This window comes from Cheilinus undulatus, linkage group 20 (genome assembly GCF_018320785.1).
Source record: "Cheilinus undulatus linkage group 20, ASM1832078v1, whole genome shotgun sequence".
NCBI lineage: Eukaryota > Metazoa > Chordata > Actinopteri > Labriformes > Labridae > Cheilinus > Cheilinus undulatus.
The window spans coordinates 25,707,097-25,729,745 of record NC_054884.1 but is presented as its reverse complement, the minus strand read 5'-3'; the positions used below and the strand labels follow the sequence as shown (position 1 = coordinate 25,729,745).

At 39.4% G+C, this 22,649-nt stretch overlaps 1 protein-coding gene and 1 long non-coding RNA gene across 2 annotated transcripts in view; one reads left to right on the top strand and one right to left on the bottom strand.

The window, feature by feature from the left end:
- The window catches only part of LOC121527868, a 55,096-nt gene extending 53,159 nt beyond the window's left edge, over window positions 1-1,937 (top strand). Inside the window, exon 5 of the long non-coding RNA XR_005993447.1 lies at window positions 1,681-1,937. This is a non-coding gene — a long non-coding RNA (uncharacterized LOC121527868). The remainder of the gene's footprint in view (window positions 1-1,680) is intronic.
- LOC121527867 (carbohydrate sulfotransferase 15-like) overlaps window positions 1-22,649 on the bottom strand; it is a 77,036-nt gene that overhangs the window by 47,850 nt on the left and 6,537 nt on the right. The window lies entirely within an intron of this gene.

Below are 22,649 nucleotides of genomic sequence, written 5' to 3'. Positions count from 1 at the left end.
AATCGGCAATATCGTAGAATCGCAATTTGAATCGAATCGGCACCTAAAAAATCGTAAAAAATTGAATCGGGAGAAAAGTGAATCGTCCCAGCCCTAGTGGCGGCGGGTGTAGGATCATTGTTAGCCCTACATTTACCTGAAAGGCGTCTAGTGTAATTGGCAAGCTTTGCTTGCTGTGCAAAACGGTATACGTCATTGAGAATCAGTGATTTAGGTAAAGGGTGTGAGCCTGTGTAGAGGGTAAAGGGGATAAGAAGTCTTCCATGTCATGACTTTTTCTGGCTTAATATCACCATAACAAATTTGAGGGCATCTCAACGATGCAAATGCAATAGAAAAAAAAAACAAAGAAATAGATGTTAGCAGAAAAGGGCATAAAGCTGTGAAGCTGTACTGAGCGTGAATGACAGTACTCTGCCCTGAATGTTCCAGGCCACTACCTGCTACGTTCTCACATCAGCGTGATTGACTTCTGCAGATTTTTTTCAATAGGGGTGCAGGAAAATGTACTTGTAAAGTCAGGGTGAAGGGGGTTTCAGTCATATTCACCTACTCATCTGTTTCAAACAGAAAATAATAAAGGTAGACCTCATTACAGTGATGTCAAGATACAGTAAAAAGCCCAATCAGAGCAAAAGAAAAGCAACAATAATCAGTAATAAATTATTTTACACTGTAGAGAAGTGGGGCTGCAGGAGTTAGCGCTGTTGCATCACAGCAAGAAGATCCCTGGTTCGCTTCCCGGTCAGGGCTTTTCTGTGTGGAGTTTGCATGTTGTCCCTGTACACGTGTGGGTTCTCTCCGGGCACTCCAGCTCCCTCTCACCACCAAAATCATGCTCGTTAGGTTAATCGATCTCTCTAAATTGCCCGTAGGTGTGAATGTGAGCATGCCTGGTTGTTTGTCTCTATATCCTGGGGTCCAGTCAAGGGTGTACCCCGCCTCTTGCCCAATGACAGCTGGGATAGGCTCCAGCCCCCCCCCCCCCCCCCCGCAGCCCCCAATGGTATAAGCGATGTTGAAAATGGATGGATGGATGGATGTAGAGGAGTGGTTTGAAATGACTCTCTAAATTTGACAAAACACTGACAATCATTGGAAATAGTTCAACATTTGAAGCACAAAGTAGGTTTCCAAGTAGAAAGTAAACACAAGGGATTTAAAGGGTTAAAGAGTCAGAAGAGCATCCAGTGGTTTAACAGCAAAGGTGCAACATAGGGTGATACACCAGTGTATCAGATTAACATCATTTGCCGTTGTCAGTCCTCCTGACAGAGCTTGGCCAATCAGATGTTGATCTGTCTTTAGCTGGCATCTAGCACAGAGAGCTTCATAGAGGAAGTTCTATATTGAGCATAAGAAGTGCAGTCTTGCATAAACTCTGACGGTCAAATGTTTTATAGTCTGACAACATCAAATGATGACACTCTGGATGTGTTACACCAAGAGAAGTGATGACAACACTTCAGCATCAGCGTTGGCAGTTAGCTAAGTTGTAATTTTAACCCTTAAAAGCTGATGAAGCCATTTTGCAGATTTTTTAGCCTTTTTTTATTTTCTTCTTTGAATATTTTGACTGTGTTAATGACAACAGTATGAACTTTAGAGGGTACATTTATTAGGATTTTTTGGGGGAAACTGTTTTTATACTTTCTTTTGCATTTTGGCTTTATTTGACAGGACAGCTGAAGAGAGGCAGGAAATATGGGGAGTAAGAATGGGGGAAGATGAGCACCGAACAGTGCCAAGACCAGGAATCAATCCCTTAACCACTGGGTTGAGGACTACAGCCTCTGTACATGGTTTCCTGCTCTACACTAAGCTACTCTGGCACCCAGAATTTTTGAATTTTAACATCAGAACCTGTAACAGGTCAGTAAAATGCTCTGTACACTTTCTGTATACACTGAAGGTGTTGGCGACAAACAATGCCCTATTGAAACCACAATTTTTGATTCCTAAGCCATCACAGTAAAAGCATTGAGGATTTTAAGCTTTCATTCTGGAGTCATTGCTTCAAATTTCCAATTTCCAGTCATTTCCACATATTTGGCATGAGGGGAAATTGCATGTAATTTATGAGAAAAAAGACAATTTATGGGTATTTGAAGGTTTTTTGCATTCCAAAAATCAGTTTGTTTTTTTTTACTTAAACTGGCACTGAAAGGGAAAATTTCCCCAAAATTAATTCATATTTGATATTAATGATCAGGTCTCGATTAAAAAATGCAATGTGGATAAAAGGAAAATAAATTAATGTGTAGTATTTTCATTGACATTAATGTTTAGCTTCAATTTTCAATCAATGACACCCTCAGTGTAGCAATTTATTTTAAAAAAAACACCTATACAAATCAGTGTTGTACCCCTTGTCATTATATTCAAGGCTGTGATAATCTCCTTCAAGGAAATCTAATTTCCATGTAATATTTGAAAAAAAAAAAAAATTCATTACAAACATCAAAGTTCTTAGCACATAAATTGGTATTTAAAGGGTTAAATTCCCAAAAATGTAGTAATATTTAATATTCCTGATCAGGACTGATCTCAATTAGAAACTTAATTTTCTGAAATTTACTAAAAGTCCTGGCAGAAAATAAAATTGAAGAACAAATTTTGGCTCTTTGCACTCACACATGAAGCTTCAGCTTTCAGGAGTTTTGTCCACGTGTGAAAGCACCGCTGTGAATGTTTGTCACGCCTGCGCCAGAGAAAACAATCCAGCTTCGTTGTGCAGAACACAGTGATGGGTGTTATGGGGATCTGTGCTCATGAATCAAAGAGTAAAGTAATAGAGTCTGTTAGGGAAAAAAGGAAAGTGAACCAGAATTGGTAAAATATCTCTTTGATTCATGGACTACTGTGCTGCGTAGGAGGGCTGCATGTTTTTTAGGATTCATGAATTATGTGCCAATCGGCCTCTCATCCCCTGAAGGTCCAGCTCTCGTGTTTTAAATTGCCAATAATGTGGGTGGCAACTGCAGCTTGTAACGTTTGTATCGAGTGCCATAAGCAACTGCTTTCCCGGAGGGTGGATAAGAAACCAGGCTTCCTACAGATGCTGTAACTAGAAAGCATCAATCCTGGGATTACCTTTTTACAGACAAGAATAAGAGGAACACAAGCAGGATGGAGACAACAGTGAGGAAAAATGGGAGTTAAATGTGGCCTTTTAACCCATCATAATCCCTTTGTCAGACTACCACCCTTCTTATTCATTCAACACCCACCACTGCTCACCTCCACTCTCTGTATTAGCAGGCAGCCAGTCTACATGTGGACCAAAGTTCAATCTACTGTTAATCTTCCTTCTTTTATAAGAAGCAGACAGAATTTTGAGAGAAACATTTGGTAATTAATCCAATGGGATTGTTTTCTGTTTTCAGTGAAAACCTCTGAACATGCAGCAGAAGAAAGAATTGAATTTTGAGGAAAACCATAACAGTTTTTTACAAAGAGAGTAAAAATGTAGTGGGAAGGACTTCCCAAGCTAAATTTCAATTGAAAACAATGTCAGTTTTCAGGGTATTTTTCCACCTACATGTTCCTGCCTGTGGACACCCTAAACTTAAGTCGGTCACATCTGTAAACACTTCAGCGCTTTGGAATCAAACCACACTTCAAGTCGGTAAACCACTGCTAAAATGTTCCTTTACAGCACATCTGTGTGACATATAAATAAAGTATGTATTTTGGTACTGTAAACATCCCAATGGGTTGTTGAGAGCCAGTAAAGTCAAGAAATCCCAAACAAAACAGATGTAAGTGTTCCCAACAGAAGGCTGTAACAGAGAACATAAAAGTCTGAGTAGCTGAAAGCATGCAACAAACATGCTCGGCTCATCTCTGAGGGACTGAAGACTGCTGGTCATTTGGACAGCACTGGAATGATTTCTGTGATGCAACAAGGGAATCTTTGTCCATTTATTTTAAACTTTGGACAGTTATTACAACTTCTGGCTTTTTTAACTACTTAAACCAAAACTTCTTGCAACTTTTAACTTTTATTCCCAGTTGCATTTTCCTATGCACTTGCACACATATTTTCATGTATCCAAGATGTGATGGACTGTATAAAATATGGACTTCAGTTGCACTTTGATTCCATTCTTTTCGATCTATAATCCAAAAAAACCTTGCACAAGTTTGCAGAAAAGATAATACAGAGTCATCAAGCAGTGAAGATGATTTTCAGGTTCTTTCACTCCTTATGAAGACAAAACAAGACTTTCAAATCCATCCTGAGCGCTCATTTATTTACATCATTTGTGCAAACTCATCAGTCACAGTGCAGGGACAAAATTGTCAGTACCCCTCCGTTAAAGAAAGAAAAACTCACAGTGGTCACCGAAATAACTTGAAGCTGACAAAAGTAATAAAACAGTTATAATGTTTTGAAGTTATCATTGCAATTTCTGTAACTGTCTATGAGACTTCGTCCACAGGTATTTGGGCCCAGCTTTTCAGGTCTGAAGGGTACCTTCTTCAGACTGCATGTTTCCTCAGATGTTCAATAGGATGTAGATCAGGGCTCACAGAAGGCCACTTCAGAATTCTTCTCTTTAGCTCTGTGTTTTGGGTCATTATCCTGTTGGAGGACCCATGACCTTCGACAGAGACCGAGCTTTCTGAAACTGGGCATTTCGCTCCAGAATGCCTTGATAGTCTTGAGATTTCATTAGACCCTGCCCAGATTCAAGGCACCCTGTGCCAGATGCAGCAAAGCAGCTCAAAAGCATAATCGAACCTCCTCCATGTTTCACAGTAGGTACAGTGTTCTTTTCTTTCTGTGCTTCATTTTTGCGTCTGCAAATATAGAGCTGATGTGACCTGCCAAAAAGCTCCAGCTTTGTCTCATCTGTCCAAAAGACGTTCTCCCAGAAGCTTTGTGGCTAGTCAGTGTGCATTTTGGCAAATTCCAGACTGATATTATTTTATGATTTGCTTTTAACAGTGGAGTCTTCCTCAGTCGTCTTCCATTAAGTCCACTTTGGCTTTAACAGTGATGGATGATGCATTCTTGGAGTTCCACTTTAACGTGTTTGGAAGTTTTTCTTGGCTCTTAGACAAGTGGACACTCAGTGAACTGCAGTTTTTTAACACTTCTGCATTGCCTTCATTTTTAAAACACCACTGACTGCCTCTGAGACTCTACTCTACTTGGCATGGGCACCACTTCCTATTAAGGCCACTTTGGTCTTTGTTGAGTCTCAGTCTGACACTACAGATTTCTTTTTCTTAAGTCACACTAAGTCAAACAATCTCTGTACACCCCCATGGCAAATCTGATCAAACAAACTATTTCCACTTCCTGCTTTGACACACATCAATGTCTAACACTGAAAATACCTTCCAAATCTTGCAATTTGCATAGCCAAATCAGGCATTTTAGGCCAATCAAAGAAAAGCCAGTGGAATCCTGGAGGGACTCATTAGGCAAGCAGCAAGGCCAGTGAGTCAGAGGCTGGAGATCAGAGGGAAGATGGATACTTTGCCCCAAAGCACCTTTGTCATTTTGTTCAAATTGTGGACAAATACAAGAAGGAAGTAAGCTTTGTTGAGTTAAAGTGAATTAGATGTCTGATGGGGTACAGCTGTGTAATGTGCATGTTGCAGTGGTGAATGTCACTGCAAAACACATTGGAATTCCCTAGTCTGACAACTCTAAAATACATGTTGCTTTAATTACATAAGATATATTATTTCTCTGCAAAGATAGGCAGATTTTTTTGTTTCGCTGTAGTTTTGGTCCTCTATTCTAAAGCTTTTACAGTATTTGTTAGGTTTGTTGTTGTCTTCAAAGGACAAACTGAGATGTGTGTAGTTTTGATTTTGGGCTTCTATTGTATCACAGAACAAATCTCTGCCTTTCACTGGGGTCTGGGTTCTTTGTTTTGGGCCTGTGCAAGAGGACTTGATCCTTCACATAAAGGAAGAGCAGTCTTAGCCACTGATAGGAGGTATTGTCTGTACAGCACTGACATTATTATGGAGGGTGTCTTGTAATTCATTGGCCCCAGCTCAGGCAATTAATTTAAATCACAACTTAATTGTTTTAAATCTATCACACTTAAGCCTAATAATCAAACACTTAACAGCTTGTTAGCAGTCAGCGATGGTGCCATTTAAAAATCCTGAATTACATGTCACCTCTACACATTATACTTTAGGTTAGCACGATGGTTCTGATGAATTTGTAATGAGCCGAGGTGTTATTAGTCTCACATTCATCATAACAGAATGAAAGAGGCACTTGGGATGTTTAGTGTGAGATGATTCATTGTTCTCAGTAGACACATGTATTTTAAAAGCTCTGGTAGTTTCCAAGCAGACATGAGATGGCGATAACGATGATTGTACCCTGGGCTCACATGAGCTGCAATATCTGTAGACTAGACGGCTGAGAATGGAAAGTAAGAGGAGCTCATTTGTCAAATCAAATGAGGCTGGAGTGAAACTTTGTTTCCAGCCGATCTGTCTTGTTGACATATGATGATAGCTGGAAGAAAACTTGAGTTTCCCACAGGAAAGCAACCAAAGTCTTAGATTCATCCAAATCTTTGTAAAAAAAAAAAAATAAAAATCTGCTATTCTGTGCAACTACGACTCCCTGTAAGTCTCCCCTCAGTGAACCGAAAAAGTCAGCCAAGTTATTAAAGACTATTTCTTTCCCTCCGTGACGATGTGCAATGAGGTGGAGAAGCACCACAGGCTGTGATGGTTTCAGAGCAGCTTCCTGTTCTCTCTTTAATTCCCCGCTTTCTTACAGTTCTCCGTGAGACGTATAGTAATCCTGTGCTGTAGCATTTCACACCTAGTTAACAGTCAGAGTTTCATCTGCGCTGAGCCTCCTGCCAGAGAAGGATGTATGTGCGAGGATTGAGGGTTAGCCTATGACTGCCAAGAAAAAACGTGAATTTACAAAATGAAGGCTCTTACTGAGGCGGCTGGGAACCGTTTTAGAAGGCAACTGGAGGGTATCCCAGAGGATCCATGATATTAACTCTGACTCCAACTTATAAGATGCTGTTCTTTATCCTCCTCCCTGCTACATTATGCATGTGACTCCACCATAATGAAGGCTTGGACAAATTCTCCAGGCTTAGCAGGCAGGCAGGCAGGTTAATTCGACAAATTAAGGGAGAGCATAAAAAGGTCCCTCCTTTAAAGATGGAGGATTAATTGCACAGTGTCTTCATTTTTAAGGGTTGCAGCCTCCTCACAGTGAAAAAGGAGTGTGAGGTTTAGCATAAATCACAATCTTTCTCAGTATGCTCTGGAAGTAGATTGTAGCCAAAAAAGAAAAAGAAAACAGTTTAATCACAAGTCTACCTGCCTGCTTGGCCACGTCCTGATAAATGGAGGGGGGAGGGAAGCGGGGAGGAGGGTTTTTTCTAACTACAACAGCACATCCATCTTGCAAAGTGTGAAATTTCCTCTCCGCCGCCAAAGGTTCAAACTGGCAGTGGCAGGCTGCACAGATATATAAAAACTCCTGCTCCAAATTAACTTGGCAGGGATAATCCTGCAGAATGATAGGTGCAGCAGTAAAAATAACATTTGATAAAAATACCTTGTAACTCGGGGCCAGGTGGGAGAGCGTTTCCTGTGGAGCTAGATTAGGGCAAAAAGTTGGAGCAGTTCAGAATAAAACACTCAAATTTGGAACGAAAAATTCAATTTTTTATCCTGGGGCTTCAAGAGCAAAACTTTGACTGAAGATTTAACTCATGAAAATGTTTACATTTTTATTTATAATTAACGTTTAAATGAATTGATTTCACTCTTTAATGTGTTTAGGAAATTTCTTCTTTTTAGCTTATTTTTTTTACTTTTACCTCAGTAACTGTCTTTAAAGGAAGTCTTGATCTTGCATGCACCACTATTAACACAAAGTTTTGGGGGTTTTTTTGGGAGTTCTTAAGGTTGCAAAATTAGGTTTTTCAGAATCAAGATAAGGGTTACTCATAGTTTCTATAATTTTTATGTGATGTTTACATGACAACCAGACCAAAACCAGGGCACCCAAGTCTGTGTAAATGCACTCACTGATACTTATCACTGTTACGTGCTCTATAAACCTTTTTAACTCCATTCCAATCAAGCACAGTTCGTAAGAGCTGATGTAATCTTGAGCCTTGCTTGGTAAGTCTCATTAGAATACAGAAACAGTTTGACCTCCTTTGGGACTTTCCTTGCTCATACAGTGCAATCAGATAATAAACCCTCATGAGTTTGCAACTTTAACCACAAATTTAAAAATAAGCCAGTAGTTAACAAAACCATGCCATGAATTTGTAAAAGTTTTGTGGATTTTTATTTGGTAAAAACTGAGCCTTGGAAGGCTCTCAAAAGTCTTGCATTTGAACCGCAACAACGAACAAGAGGCACAAAATCAGAGTCAGAAGTAAGTAAATAGAAAAAAAGTTTTGAAGTGATGATTTCATTTAATATGAGATTTTAAACACCCCCCCCTCCCCTTCCTCCCAGTTAGAAGTGTTGAAGTATAGGCTGAAAGATCTTAAAAAGCATCACACCATGCTGCCATCTAAAAACATTCAAGAACAGCTGAGAAATATAATAACTGACATCTAGCAGTCTGGAAAGATTGAACAACTATTTCTAAGGCTTTGGGATTCCAGTGAACCACAGTGAGACCCATTATCCACAAATGGAGAAAACTTGGAACTGCGGTGACATGTCTCAGGAGTACCCTGCCTATCATAATTACTCCAAGAGCGTACCGACGACTCATCCAGGAGGCCACAAAAAACCCAGAACAACATTTAAAGGCCTGCAGGTCTCACTTGACTCAGTTCAGGTCAGTGTTCATGATTCAACAATAAGACAGAGACTGGGCAAAAACAGCATCCATGGGAGAGTTTGGGAAAATATTCCTGTTATATCTGGCTTAAAAGTAGCACAGCATTTTAAAAAAAAGAACATCATACCAACAGTCAAACATGGTGGTGGTAGTGTGATAGTCTGGGATTGCTTTGCTGCTTCAGGACCTGGACGACTTGTCATAATTGATGGAACCACGAATTTATTGATTAGTGACAATGATGATCCTGAATAGCTTAAAAAAACAAACAGAATGAAGGTTTTGGAGTGGCTTTGTCAAAGTCTGGACTTAAATCTGATTGTGATTCTGTGGCATGACCTTCAACAGGCTGTTCACGCTTAAAAACCCTCCAGTGTGGCTGGTTTAAAACAATTCTGCAAAAAGTAGTGGGCCAAAATTCCTCCACAGCAGTGTGAAAGACTTAGTGCCAGTTGCAAACGCTTGCGTTGTTGCCACCAAGGGTGGCACAACCAGTTATTAGGTTCAGGGGGCAGTTACTTTTTCACATAGGGGTTGGTTTGATAAACTTTGCTTTGATAAACTGCTCTGTCTTTCTCTGTATGTATGAGTCACTACTTTCTGTAATCTATATTCATGTGATTTGCACCAGTTTAGCTCAGTCTGTACAGCAAGTCCATTCTATCCTATAATATCCACATAGTCCATCTGTGCAGCGTTCTATCCATGCTGGGCTCTCCAGAGAGAGTCATGGCCTTTCTAGTCAATCTTTGCATTTCCACAGTACGTCCCCAACTTGTCTGTCACGTGCTAAAGCACCACTCTGCTCAGTCTATTTTCAGAGCAGAGTGGCTGTCAGCACCTGTCAATCTCAACGGAGCACATCAAACCTAACAGGAAGCCAAACATGGAAATACACCGAGAATTTGTAAAGTTTCAAAATAAAACACCTCAACAGCCGATAATCACCCAATCACTGTATCAACATGAGGTAAAAAAAAAAAAAAAAAAAAAAAGGAGAGAGGAGTAGCATGCTGTTTGTATGTTGTTCTCTTTATTTCAGTATAATTTTGTGATCTGGTGATCCAGCCTCTCTCTGGTTTTCTTTAGAGGCAGATCAGATGAGCAAAGGCACGTGCTGTCAGTCTGTCTACTCAGCTATTCATGCATGCTCTGACTAGTGGACGCTGTGGGTCCAGTCTAGGTTCGAGTCCCACTTGAGACACCGTTTGATGCATGTCATCCTCCACTCTCTCAAAACTGTCTAGCTTATAGAAGCAGATATAAATCATACCATTTCAAGTATGATTTCCAGAGAAGCCTAAAATGAGTTTACATAGCTTTGTAAACTCTCTTCCTCTTAGCCAAACATAGTCTGAAAAATGCAAACATCCCTGCAGGTGCGTTTGACACTCCCGCTGGACATTTCAAGCCCATCTGGTAAACGGAACTGGATGTTGACCTTTGAACCAAAGCAGACGTGCAGCAAGGTGGCAAGTGCATGCAACTTTTATGTTTACCAGTCAGAGCGAGTTAAGACTCTGCCTCTTGCTCTGGTTAAATGAACCCTGGGGGAGTTTGCTAATGCTTGAACTTAGAACCACCGTCTTAAACACGTGCTCAGAAACATTTGTAAGAAGATGGAGGAAACCACAAAAGGAAAAGATAAACCAGGGCGCAGTGAGAAATGGTTGAGGTATCGATAGGTTTCACACCACAGCGTTTAAAGAGCAGCCGGAGGTAAGTGGAAAATGAACACCTCTCTCCTCCGTGCTCTACATTGTCTGCGGTCCCTACAGGTCTGTGTCAGGCCTATTAGAGTGACATCTGGAAGACAGATACTGTCCATACCACACATACACCAACCTGCCCACACACTACTACTACTGGCTCTTTCTGCTAACCTAAGGGATTCCATGGCAACACATGAAAGCATCCGTGGCCCAGTGGCTGCTTGGATATAGATTTTTAAAAACAGAGCTTTCTTTTAATATTTTATTTATTTGTTCCTTTGTTTTCCTCACTGGAATTTTAACCAGGTTTGTGCTGATGTTAAAAACTTGGTTGAAAAAGATCAATGATGCAGAAATCTTGACTTTGTGCTTAAATTATTTCGTTTGACTTTTATCTTATCTTGGAGTGTTCTGCAGAATAATAATATTCCTCTCACAACATTTACCCGATGGCCTTACTCAAAAGTTTTCTGAGCTATACACCTCCCTGAATTATTCACATTTGCACACCGAAACATTGAAATATGTGTCCAAAAGAAATGTTTTAAAACTTAATCGATGAAGGATTTTCTGACCTGCAACCAACTTGTTCAAAAGTGAGAGAAAGGTCAAGGTTATAGTTGACAGAAATTCGACTGTTTACATAGGACAGGGGAAGACTGTCAGCCAAGCATCTGAGGACATCAAATCAGGATGAAATCTTCTTTTGTTGTTGTTTCAATGGTTTAAGTCTGACGCTGTTGATACTAGGGTTGTCAAGAAATCAGATTTTTACATTTCTATATGGTTCTATAGAAATTAAGTGATACTTAATTTTTTTTGGCTTCCAGAGCAGTAAAAATACAAGTCATCAACACCCATTATTGGGTATTATCTTATGTCTAATAACAGAAATGCAGGTAAAGTCTATTACTCAGATTACATTGCATGAATATGTTAGCAACATTCAGGTATTTGTGCAATCAAGACAATGCTCTGTTGCTTTTGCTCACAGCATCTTTGGGTTTAAAATATAAATGATCTGAAGCTTTCTTAAATTTTCAGTACTTTGTGACACCGTTGATCATCAAGAGCGGTTTCACATCAGGGACTGTGTCCCAGATCTGAGTGCACATGACCCCAAACTGTGATCAAACACAAGCCCAAAGAGTTGATCTCGGATATGCTTCAAGCATACTAAAGCATGGTTCACAGGAGATGTGAACTCAATTATGGTCAGGTATAGGGAACAAAATAGGCTACAAAATTATGCAATACCACCCCCAATCATGGGGGCAGTGTTGAGCAGTTAAGCCAGCAGTTCAAGCTGCAAAATAGAGAAATGGCAGAACTTCATAGTTTTCTGAGGAAATACTGCTGGATATTGAGTTGTCAGAAACTACAAATACATGTTCACTCACTTTGGCTCAGAGACAGCCACAAGAGCACAGCTGGGCGGGACGGACCCCCCTACAGTTGGACCCCGCTACAGTCTTTGGGCTCAACAGAGCAGCAAGTAAGTCATGTTTAGCTATGTGAGAGACCTCAACCTCTGGTGGATTTAATTTCCTAATGTCGACTTCGATGTAACAGATGCATGTCCATATTAGGGCAGTGATGGTTGTAATGTTTAAAACAAACAGATCTATTCTAGTATATAAGTTGGGCATAAATAACTTTAAAAATTAAGTAGACTTGAGCTTTTGTAGTGCTTACTAGAAGGGCCTGACTTATTATTCATCCAGTCGATATAATCGGTCGATTAGAGTCTATTAAAAATAATAGGTAACCGGCCAAAACTTGGCCGATGTTAACACTTTTATTTTCATTAAAATAATGCAGGGAATATGACTTGGTTTTATTTTGACATGAAGTCTGTTCTATTATTTATCCAGTAGAGGGTGCTCTGACTACTTACATGTCACACTCCATATCTACCTCCTTACAGAAGAGTGAACTAGAGCCAAGTGCAGCCTGGCTGAGCATCAAATTAGTTGAAGAGAAAGGTTTTCCTTAATGGCAAGTTTATAACTAGTTTTTGAAATAAACATTACCTCCTTAAGGTTCCTGTTTCAAATTTAACCTGCTTCCATGACTGAGGGAGGGTCTGTACTGTGTTGGGTCATGCTTATCTGTTTATGTTAGTAAGCTAGAGTTTAGATTAACAATAGCTAGCTATTAACTTTAGCCGAGACAGTGAAGACACAATGAACGTAATGGTGCAATATCTCAAAGTAATATGATGCTTACTGAAGCAGCTGCATACTGCCAGACCGGAGCAAATTAGAGTAACAAGAGTTAGAACCAGCGGGGATGGGAGTGCGTTTCTGGTCGGAGTTTGATTCAGAATGACTTAACGGTTCAGAAAGATCGAGGAGAGAAAATGTGGTTTGAAATTTTATTCCCTACTAATGGTATTGGCATCTGTCCCCAAAAATCCATATTAGTTGGGCCCTATTAACTAGTCATCTGACCACTGGAAGTGTTTTTCACAATTCAGCTAACACGTATCTATTCACTCTATATTCACACCCTCAGGGCAAATGTTGATATGTATAGTGGCCATCAGAATTATCTAAACCCATTCGTGCACGTCCATACACAATACCACATCGCTGACGCCGGTTGGGGCAATTTGGAGTTCACTGTCTTAGCTAAGGACACATCAGCTTTAACCATTGGAGCTGGGAGTTGAACCCCCATCCTTTTGGTTTTGAATCATCCAACCCACTGATCCACAGTTCCAAGTAACACAGTCGCATCATTGCTTGCATCTCAAAACTAACGAATGAACACATGATTTAAAGAAGATTGACATTTATATATTTTTACTTTTTCCTTTTTTAATAGACCCGATTCCTTTTTTTTTACTTACTTTCCAGTAGCACTTTGGGATAGATGTAATAAGCAGAAAACTAATAGGTCACTTGAAAATTACCTTTAAGTGTAATTGTTTTTCAGTAAGGCTGATAAACCCCATTAAAAGTACACCAAATTAGCTAATAGCAGTTTCTGGCAGTACTGTTGTCCTTGATGTAAAGGCAATTATCACTTTCGTACTCTTATACTGAATATATGGAAATGGAAATGTGATAAATCTGTGGCAAATTTTGCAGAAAAAAATGAATATTTGGGTAACTGTTATTTAGATCCATCTTTATGATGCACATAAGGCTGTGGTAAAGTTATAAATAATGCATGTCTGTGTTTTCGATATGGTGTGATGTTATTAAATTTTGATTTGAATGAGTTTGAATTTCTCTTAAATAAAACCAGGGCCCTAGGAGTTGCTTTACTGCAGCACCTTTCCTCATATCCTTACCTTTGTGCTCCCAGTAAAACTCTGATATAAGACAGTCAGCTCTTTTAAAACTTATGAGAAAGCAAAAATCACAAGCGTTAATTCTCAGCACTTCTAATATATTTAATTTGATAATAATGATGTGGCCTGGGGTTTTTAGATAAACTGGAATGTTTACATAATTGTGAGCACATATTTTGTCTGCACAAGGTTTACTGTCCTCTAACCACACAGTCCCATAAATCAAACCACTGACTGCCAAAAGAGACCTGTCCTCATTCAACAGACTCCATCTATACAACACCACCGGGTGCAGATGGTGAGGGAAATAAAGCCAGTTAAATTTCCCATGCATCATTAATACAAGCAATGACCCCCAACCTGGCAACCGCACACAGGAACTCTGAGAGCCAGATTTACCTTCTTACTCAGCACCTCAGAGTCCCAGCATGATGTCCAGCTTACACACAATGTACAGCGTTAATGCAATGAAGTGCCCTAAAGAAATGTAAATACGTTGAATATGTGAGAGAAGTCGCACGATGTTCAAGTGAGAGCTTTTGTCTAATAATTTCTTGTGTCTGACGTCACATTACATAAAGATAGGCAGCCAATTTTCCAAGATAGATACTCTTTCTCTTGACCGTTTATTCAAAAGTTCATTTTAAAAACAGAGACGTCAAATGTCAAATTTTCTCATTGGGGAGTGTGACGCACAGGAGTTGTCACACTAAGCTGCCAAAATCAATTTTTGGCTTACATGAATTATTGTAAAGTACAATGATGGCATGATGAATTAGCTACATTACATAAGTAGGTTGTAGTCAAGTTATATTATTCTATTTTAGTTAAAGGCAACCTATTTTCTTTAAATGCATAACTTACACAAGCTTGCAAAGCAGATGGATGCGCCCGTTTTCGTGTTTCTTACAGGTGAATTCATCTTGCAAAGCTCCTGTCTGAACCGTTTGAGCCTGGTTAGAAAGTGACAGGACCAATCAGCGTGAGGGGCAGTATTTTCGGGCAAGCCGGAGTTGTGACGTTAGCAAGCACCAACAAGAGACCGGTGCTGTTATGGCAGAAGACATTAGCGTGGATGCCGCTAAAGCGCCAGTTTTATCAGCACTTGATGACATTTATTCGTTAAAAGAAGAACAAAGAACAGCAGTGAGTTATTTTCTTTTCAAAAATGACAAAAGTCATGTACTGACATGTCTACAGTTGTCATGGTTCACATTATACAGTTCTATATGGAGTTTATTCCTCAGTAGCTGCGCCAAGCATTGGTAGCGGCAACGACGTCACGTGTTTTGTCGCTCTGATTGGCCCGTAAAGATGTGAGAGGCAGAACGTTCATTCAATCACCCTCCGAGTTTTTTTTCAATGAAGAAATGAACATACTTTTCAGGAGCCTGACATTTCTGTGTAAAACAACCTTTTTTTATTAATCTTATGTAATATCCTAATTTTTTGAGACACTGAATTTTGGGTTTTCTTATCTATAAGCCATAATCATCAACATTTCAAGAAATAAAGGCCTGAATATTTCACTCTATGTGTAACAAGTCTATATAATATATGGGTTTCACTTTCAGAAAAGAGTGACAAAAAATAATGAACTTTTTCATGATATTCTAATTTTTGAGATTCACTAGTATATTGAAGGTTTTCCAGATGGATGTGGGAAACAAATCCATCTGGCGTGTCAGGTTATAACTTACACACAGTAGACTGCTTCTCACATGCAGCTTTTTTCCAATCAGGCCACTTTTAAAAGCTGTTTAAAAGGTCTGCATGATTAGATCGATTCCATGTGCACTGGCAGTCCAGGTTCAGGCTTGGCCTGTGACTCCTTTCCTGCATATCACCCCCAAACTCTTATCCCTCTTTCTGATTCTATCCACTGTCCTTCCAACCTGCTGAGACCTGAGCTTTTGTTTGGAATGCATTTTTAGTTTCTTTTTTATTTGGGATCAGTAGGACCTGATAAGTAATAAACCTAAGCCTTGTCTTAGGGAAGTAGTTTTCACCAAAAAATGATGTCTGCATACAAGTATGATAGGCTTATCTTACTGTACAACACACAACATATGTATTTTTAAAAAAATGTTTATACTTTCTGAATGTGTGTCAACCAGTTGGTAAGGGGGCATTCAGTCAGTAAGAAACAGTGTCAGTCAGTCAGAGATGTACGCTCCTTTTACTAATGATGGAGCACAAAAACTTGTTGAGGCTAGAAATGAGCTAAATTTCCACCAAAAGTTCTGGAGATCCTGGAAATTCCCTTAAAATAATGAGCCAGGATTTTTTGAGGATTCCAAAAAGATAAAAAAAAAAATTCCCTAAAGTTTCTAAGACATTACCAAAACATTCTGTAAAAAATTTAAAAAATCCATTGGAAAAAGCCCAAAATGTCCTCACATATTTTCCAAACATTTCAGTAAGTTTATATTTTTAATAAAGCCTTAAGAATTACACACAATTTTAATCAGAAATTCTATTAAAATTTCCAAAAATATTACCCCCCAAAAAATCCAAATAAATCCCCAAACTAAATCAATGAAAATTCAAGAAATTTCTGTCCCAACTTTCCAATCAAATCCCCCAAAAATCATACATAAATTCCTCAAATTGCCATAAAAATACCAAAATCACTTTCACTCAAACTCTCCAGAAAATAAAAACATAAACAACTCTCCAGTAAGTTTCAAAAAGTTTTTTCTAAAACCCTTTTAAATTCCGGACCATTGCATCTAAAATTCTATTAGAATAATTTATTACTATTCATTAATGCCCTTAAATGTGAGGATAAAGGCATTTTTAAAAAACCCAAAGGATTAATCTTAAAAAAGAAGTCTATTCAAAGTTACAGTGGCAGGGAAAACTTTTCTGTAATGGGCAGAAACCCTGAGCAGGAGAGGGTGATTCAGACACAGAGAAGAGAAGAAGTACAACAAAAGAGGGAGGCATAGAAAGAGAGAAGAGAGAGATGCAGACTCAGGGGGAGTTGCAAAACATATCATTTAGATAGAGACTTAGAAATCTAATTTCAAGCTAAAGGTCACAGATCCTGCTAACCTACGAAAACATGTTGATATACCACATTTGCACCTGGACCTGGAGCCTCTTTGGTTTTATTTATGGGACATTTTAAAAGAAGGTATCGGACTCATAAACCATCTGACGACAGAGCAGTTCAAACGAATCAGAGAGCTGAAACCTCCCAGACTCTGACAGAACCATCCACAACCAGAAAGAGAATAATGTATCCTCGCTTCCCCTTGTTTACTTGAGCCAATAACATTGAGAAAAATAACTCCCATGCAAGTGACTCCAGAGATAAAGCGGATTAATGTCTGTCAGCATGTTAGCTTAATCACCGGAGGGCCATCAATCACAGTGACAAACAGCCTCCGACTACCACTTCGGACAGACAGCATCTTCTTGAGTGCTCGCTCCTCCGCAGCCACATAAATCCTGTCCGCTGATCCACTGCTCTCATCAGTAATACATAACATAACTTCATTGGAGGATCCATCCATCACTGGGCTTCCTGCATGCACCATTATCCTCAAAAACTCCTGAACTGAGGGCACCCGGATACCGTCTCCTCAGTTCAGATCATTCAGTCTAAAACTGGAGCCTGCTGTCACTTTAACGCGGGCTCACAAAAAAACGCCGTCTGTCTATGAAACATTTACGAAACAAAGGGGTTACTTGTGACAGGAGTGAAGCAAAAGATGGCATCTATAAGGGCTGACATGTTTTGATAGGCTGCTGAATAGCCCAGGACTTAACTCTCAAATAGACACACAGAAGCAAACTGCCTCTGACAGTTGGGTTTGTTTATGTTGATACAAAAAACTCCATCTGAATACTGATGAGGTAGATTTATCTGTCAGCTGCAGCAGATTCAGAATGTGGAGTGTTCAGGTTAATAATAAACATCTAATAATAGAGAAGCAAACAACTGTTTCTGTTGGATTGATTTGTCCTTCACATTGTGTTTCCTGTCTGATTTAAAATGACAAAAATATATGAAAATACATGTCACAGTTGGTAATACCCAAGAAAAATGTGCTTAAGTATCAAAATATTGAGAAATTCTGACAGCCTTATTAGCAATAATAAGCTGTTTGGTTTTATGGTTTGAAAAGTACAAAATTACAGTTATAGCTGGGCTTTAGTTGGCACTGCTGCGAAAAATGTGATTAAACAAAAAGGTCATGAAACCTCAGCTGGCAGTCAGCTAATGGCTAACCTTTAACTGTCCATGTTAACTTTGACTTTGGGTATACGTAGCTAGCATGACGGCTGAGGAAGAGGATTAGGAGTGAGTAAAGATGTTGAAGGATTTGTTCTGAAATTTGCAGGAATGTCCATGGTTATTTTGGGATATTTACTTGGAAATTTCAATTATTTTAATTGGAATTTGGGAAATATGTTTGTATATTTTCAAGAGTTTCATTAGAAGTTTAAAGGGCAGTTAGCTTCTTTTTTTTTTTTTTTGTATTTCTATTGGAATTTAGACATTTAGAAGATTATTTCTTGAAAATTTAATGCATTATAGGTAAATTTATCTGTCAGCTGCAGCAGATTCAGAATGTGGAGTGTTCAGGTTAATAATAAACATCTAATAATAGAGAAGCAAACAACTGTTTCTGTTGGATTGATTTGTCCGTCATATTGTGTTTCCTGTCTGATTTAAAATGACAAAAATATAAGAAAATACATGTCACAGTTGGAAATACCCAAGAAAAATGTGCTTTTTTGGATTGTTATTGGAATTTTGGAAATTTCTTTGGATGTTTAGGAGATTATTTTTGGAAAATTTAATGCATTTCTTTGTTAATTTGAGATTTTGTGGAATTTAGTTTGATTTTTTTTTGGGGGGGGGGCATGTACTTTAAAATCTGTAGGTGTTTTCACTTGGGAAACTTTTCATACATTTTTGGGAAAATGTGGAACTTCTTAGGATATTCAGGGGAATTTCATGGAATTTTGGGAAATATATTTTTTCAATTGTTGCTAATTTTTTGGAGGGGAATTTTAAGAAAAATTTTGAGGAACTTTGCTTGAAATTTTCAGGAATTTAGGTGGAATTCTTAAGGGATTTTTTTATTGGAATGTTTAGGTTTGGTGATAAAGTTTCACTGAACATTTGGGGAATTTCTGAAGAAATTTTGGGGTACTTTGATAGTTTAATCATATGCTTACAAATTTTCATCAAAATTTTGGGTAATTTCTTTACAATTTAGGAAATTTGTGTGGATTTTAAAGGAAAATTTCCAAGAAATATAGATGGTTTATACTTGGCCTTAAAGTGGGGTTATTATGCCTTTTTTCAAGGCTTTACACCATCTCTCTGATACACACCTAGTAGCTTTACATGGTTTACAGCCCAAAAAACTCCTCATGTTTCTCACACTGGTGTCCTGAAAAGCCCTTATTTTAACCTCCGTCTGAAACGCTTCGTTTTCGCTGCTGTCTCTGTAACTCCCCCCGCTCCGCGGACTTGCTTTCCTCCGATTGGCCGGCGACAGGACTCAATGTTTCGTGTCCACCACCTCCAATGTAGCTATATTGCTAGGCTAGTACTTGTAAACTTTGAATGAACCGGTCTGAATGAGTAAATTATGCCGAATTTTGATATGTGTTAGACCCAGGGTCTGACCCTGATAGTTTGGAGAGAGAGGGGGAATAAAACCAGCAGCAGCGCAGGACGTATCTGTTTGGTAAGTGTTTAACTACTGTGTTGCTAAATGCTAAATGCTAAAAGGCCTTGTGAGGGTGGTCTGTTCCGCTCTGCTGGCAGCACGGGCGGACCGCGAACCAGTCAGGAGATCCTACTGCGATGACCTCATCAGTTTGCTCCATTGAAATCTCGTCTCGGGAGAACACTGGGAGAATCTCAGAGAGATTTTCAACGAACCGTTTTCATCAGTTTACACACTAATTCCAAGATTACTGCCGCATACAGTTATCTTGCAGTTTGAAAATTTGCATATGTGAAGTATGGACATCCAACATTGTGACTTGATATTTATGTTTTAAAAACCGGAAAAGTATAATACCCCCTCTTTAACAAGTCCTTGTGGTCCATCGAGAAAATAAGAAGACAAAAGACTCCACCATACGTCTCTCAAAGACTGACACCATTTCTTGGTGGCTGAAGACCCCAAAAACTGAAGAACCATCTAACACACAGTCAAAACGTATGATCCAGAGCAGATACAGATCTGTATTTGAGCATCCTTTTTTGTCAAAACTATTTTTTGTTCAAAGACAAGGCTGAGCTTTTAAACTCATGAGGTCCCACTGCATTCCAAACAAAAGCTCAGGTCTTAGCAGGAAACAAACAAAAGTCGCACCCCATGTTTTTCTCATTTTATACAGGCCTTTTGTTAGTTTTAAGCCAAAAATGTAGTTCGGAAGAAACCTTATAAAGGTCGATTCTAACAGGCTCTGGTGGTCATAACATTTTCAGCTTGAGGTAGTGAGCTGACATCATGTTCGAAAGACATCTGACCCCGGCTGAGTGCTTAAATACATATGGTTTCAGGCTCCATATGTACAGTCTGTGTCGCCCTGTGCCCCAGAGGAGCCCAGTGGAGCAGCACACAGCGGCCCCTGATGCACACTTGACACTTAGCTTCCTGCAGTAGCGACCAAAATAAAAGACCCCTGAAAGAGAGGTCAAATGCTTCATTTGAGAAACACAGAGTGCTGCTTCAGGCTCTCAGGCTGAAAACGGTAGATGTAACCCGAAGAAAAGAGGGAGGAAAAGAGGTGTCGAAATTATCAGAGCGAAGCAAAAATGTGTGAGTCACTGGGAAAATACTGGAACAGGGGGTCAGCTCAGGGACTGCTCGGTCAGTCGGAGGTTTTTGTAAGATGAGACACTTGGTGGTAACAGTCTTATTTTCCAAAATGTTCCAGACAACAATAACAGCAACTCACAAAAGAAAAATGGAGCAAAAACTGAAGTTGGCTGCCACTCGGGGCATGCAGCACTTTGTTTCTTCTCATTTCTAGTTAATGTTAATGAATCAGAACGAAACCGAGGCCTCTGTGTATGGGCACATTAGCTTCAGATTTATGGGAAGCAATACAGAAAGCATTCTCCTTTTGAAAATGAAATTGTTTGAATAAACAGGAGCGCCAGCGTGTTAAATCTGTTGGACATTAAATACAGGACAGCAGAACAAATCACATGAAAGTGTTCATTCGGACCACATTGTCCCGACTAATAAACCCTGCTCGGCTGCACAGAATTCACCGTGCATGTTTTGCCAATTACTCAAAAACAACATGGGAACAAAATCTGCTTTGAAGATACACTTGTTTCATCTTCTGACAAATTCAACCCCCGGTTCTGCATTTGCTCAAACATGAGGATCTGTTTTGTCACTGTCAATGCCTAATGACCCAACGATCTGAAAAGGGCAATGTTTCTGCGCATGTTTGCTGCCAAATTTGCCCCCATTTTCACGATGAAGTGGCCCTAAAAAGTCCATTTAAATTGAATTCCCTGGGATTCTCTCAGCCGTTTCAATTGAATTTCCCTCCCTGGAGAAATCTCTGACAAAGATTTCAATAACAAAGGCATGCCCTCTTTGTCTGTATAGCAATAATTAAGAGTCTGCTGCTGCAAGAATCACAATCAGTGGAATCTTTAATGATGGGAAGCTCACCTTAAAAGCTGCACGTCCTGCTGTGATCAAATTCACACATAATCAAGACATCTCTTTCAGACATGATAGAATGATTTTTCTGCATGCACGCTACACAAAGCTACTTCACATGCAGACAAGACAATGAGTGATTCATTGTTTATTTACTTTAAGTTCTTTTTAAACGAACACTTCATCAACCCTCCACAAAAATACAAATTAATGCTGCATCTAAATCGAGGACGATCAGTCAGAAATATTACAGCTCAACTCCTCTTGGACGAAGTAATTCATCAAATTGCTTCAGTAAGAAATCTGTGCTGGGAGAGATGAAATGGGCTCAAACAGAGCAGAGTGGCTGCTGGAGGCCACACACAAAACTCCCTGTCGTGGCTTTTAAATCATCCTAATCATCCATCCCACTCGCCTTGTAATAATATATAGCAGCGAGAAAAGAAAATACCACCACGTTAACAACGCCTACGTCTCCGCCTCCTACTCACATACTGTGCCAACTTGTAAGCAAACCAAAACACTCTGACACAACACACAAGCTCACAAACGGTGTACAGACACAGTTTCTAGCAAAGTATATGAGGAAAATGCATGCATCATCATGGAATATGTGCCTTAAACTGTAGGCTCTCTCTATTGCAGGAAATTCTCATTTTTTAATGCATTAATTGATTTATTATTGTGCATCAGCAGTTTCCACTGCCATGCAGTATTTGCACTTACATTGTAAAAAGATCCAAACTCTGTCAAAGTAAGGATCAACAGTGTCAAAAAGTGTCAGGGGAAAAAATCAACACAAAATCCATCTTTAAGACAGCTGTAGGAGGGGGAAGAGTCTGTTTAAATTGCAAGAAAAAAACTCCTACTTGTTGTGTTTAATTGTACAAAAATACTGGCAATGCGTCCTCACCCAAAGCATTGGCAACATCCACCCATTTTCTATACCGCTTATCCCGTTGGGGGTCGTGGGGGTCATTGGGCGAGAGGCGGGGTGACCCTGGACTGGTTGCCAGTCAATCTAACATATATAGACAGACAACCAAGCATGCTCACACTCACACATATGGCCAATTTGGAGTCACCAATTAACCCAACAGGCATGTTTTTAAGGGTGGGAGGAAGCTGGAGTACCTGGAGAGAACCCA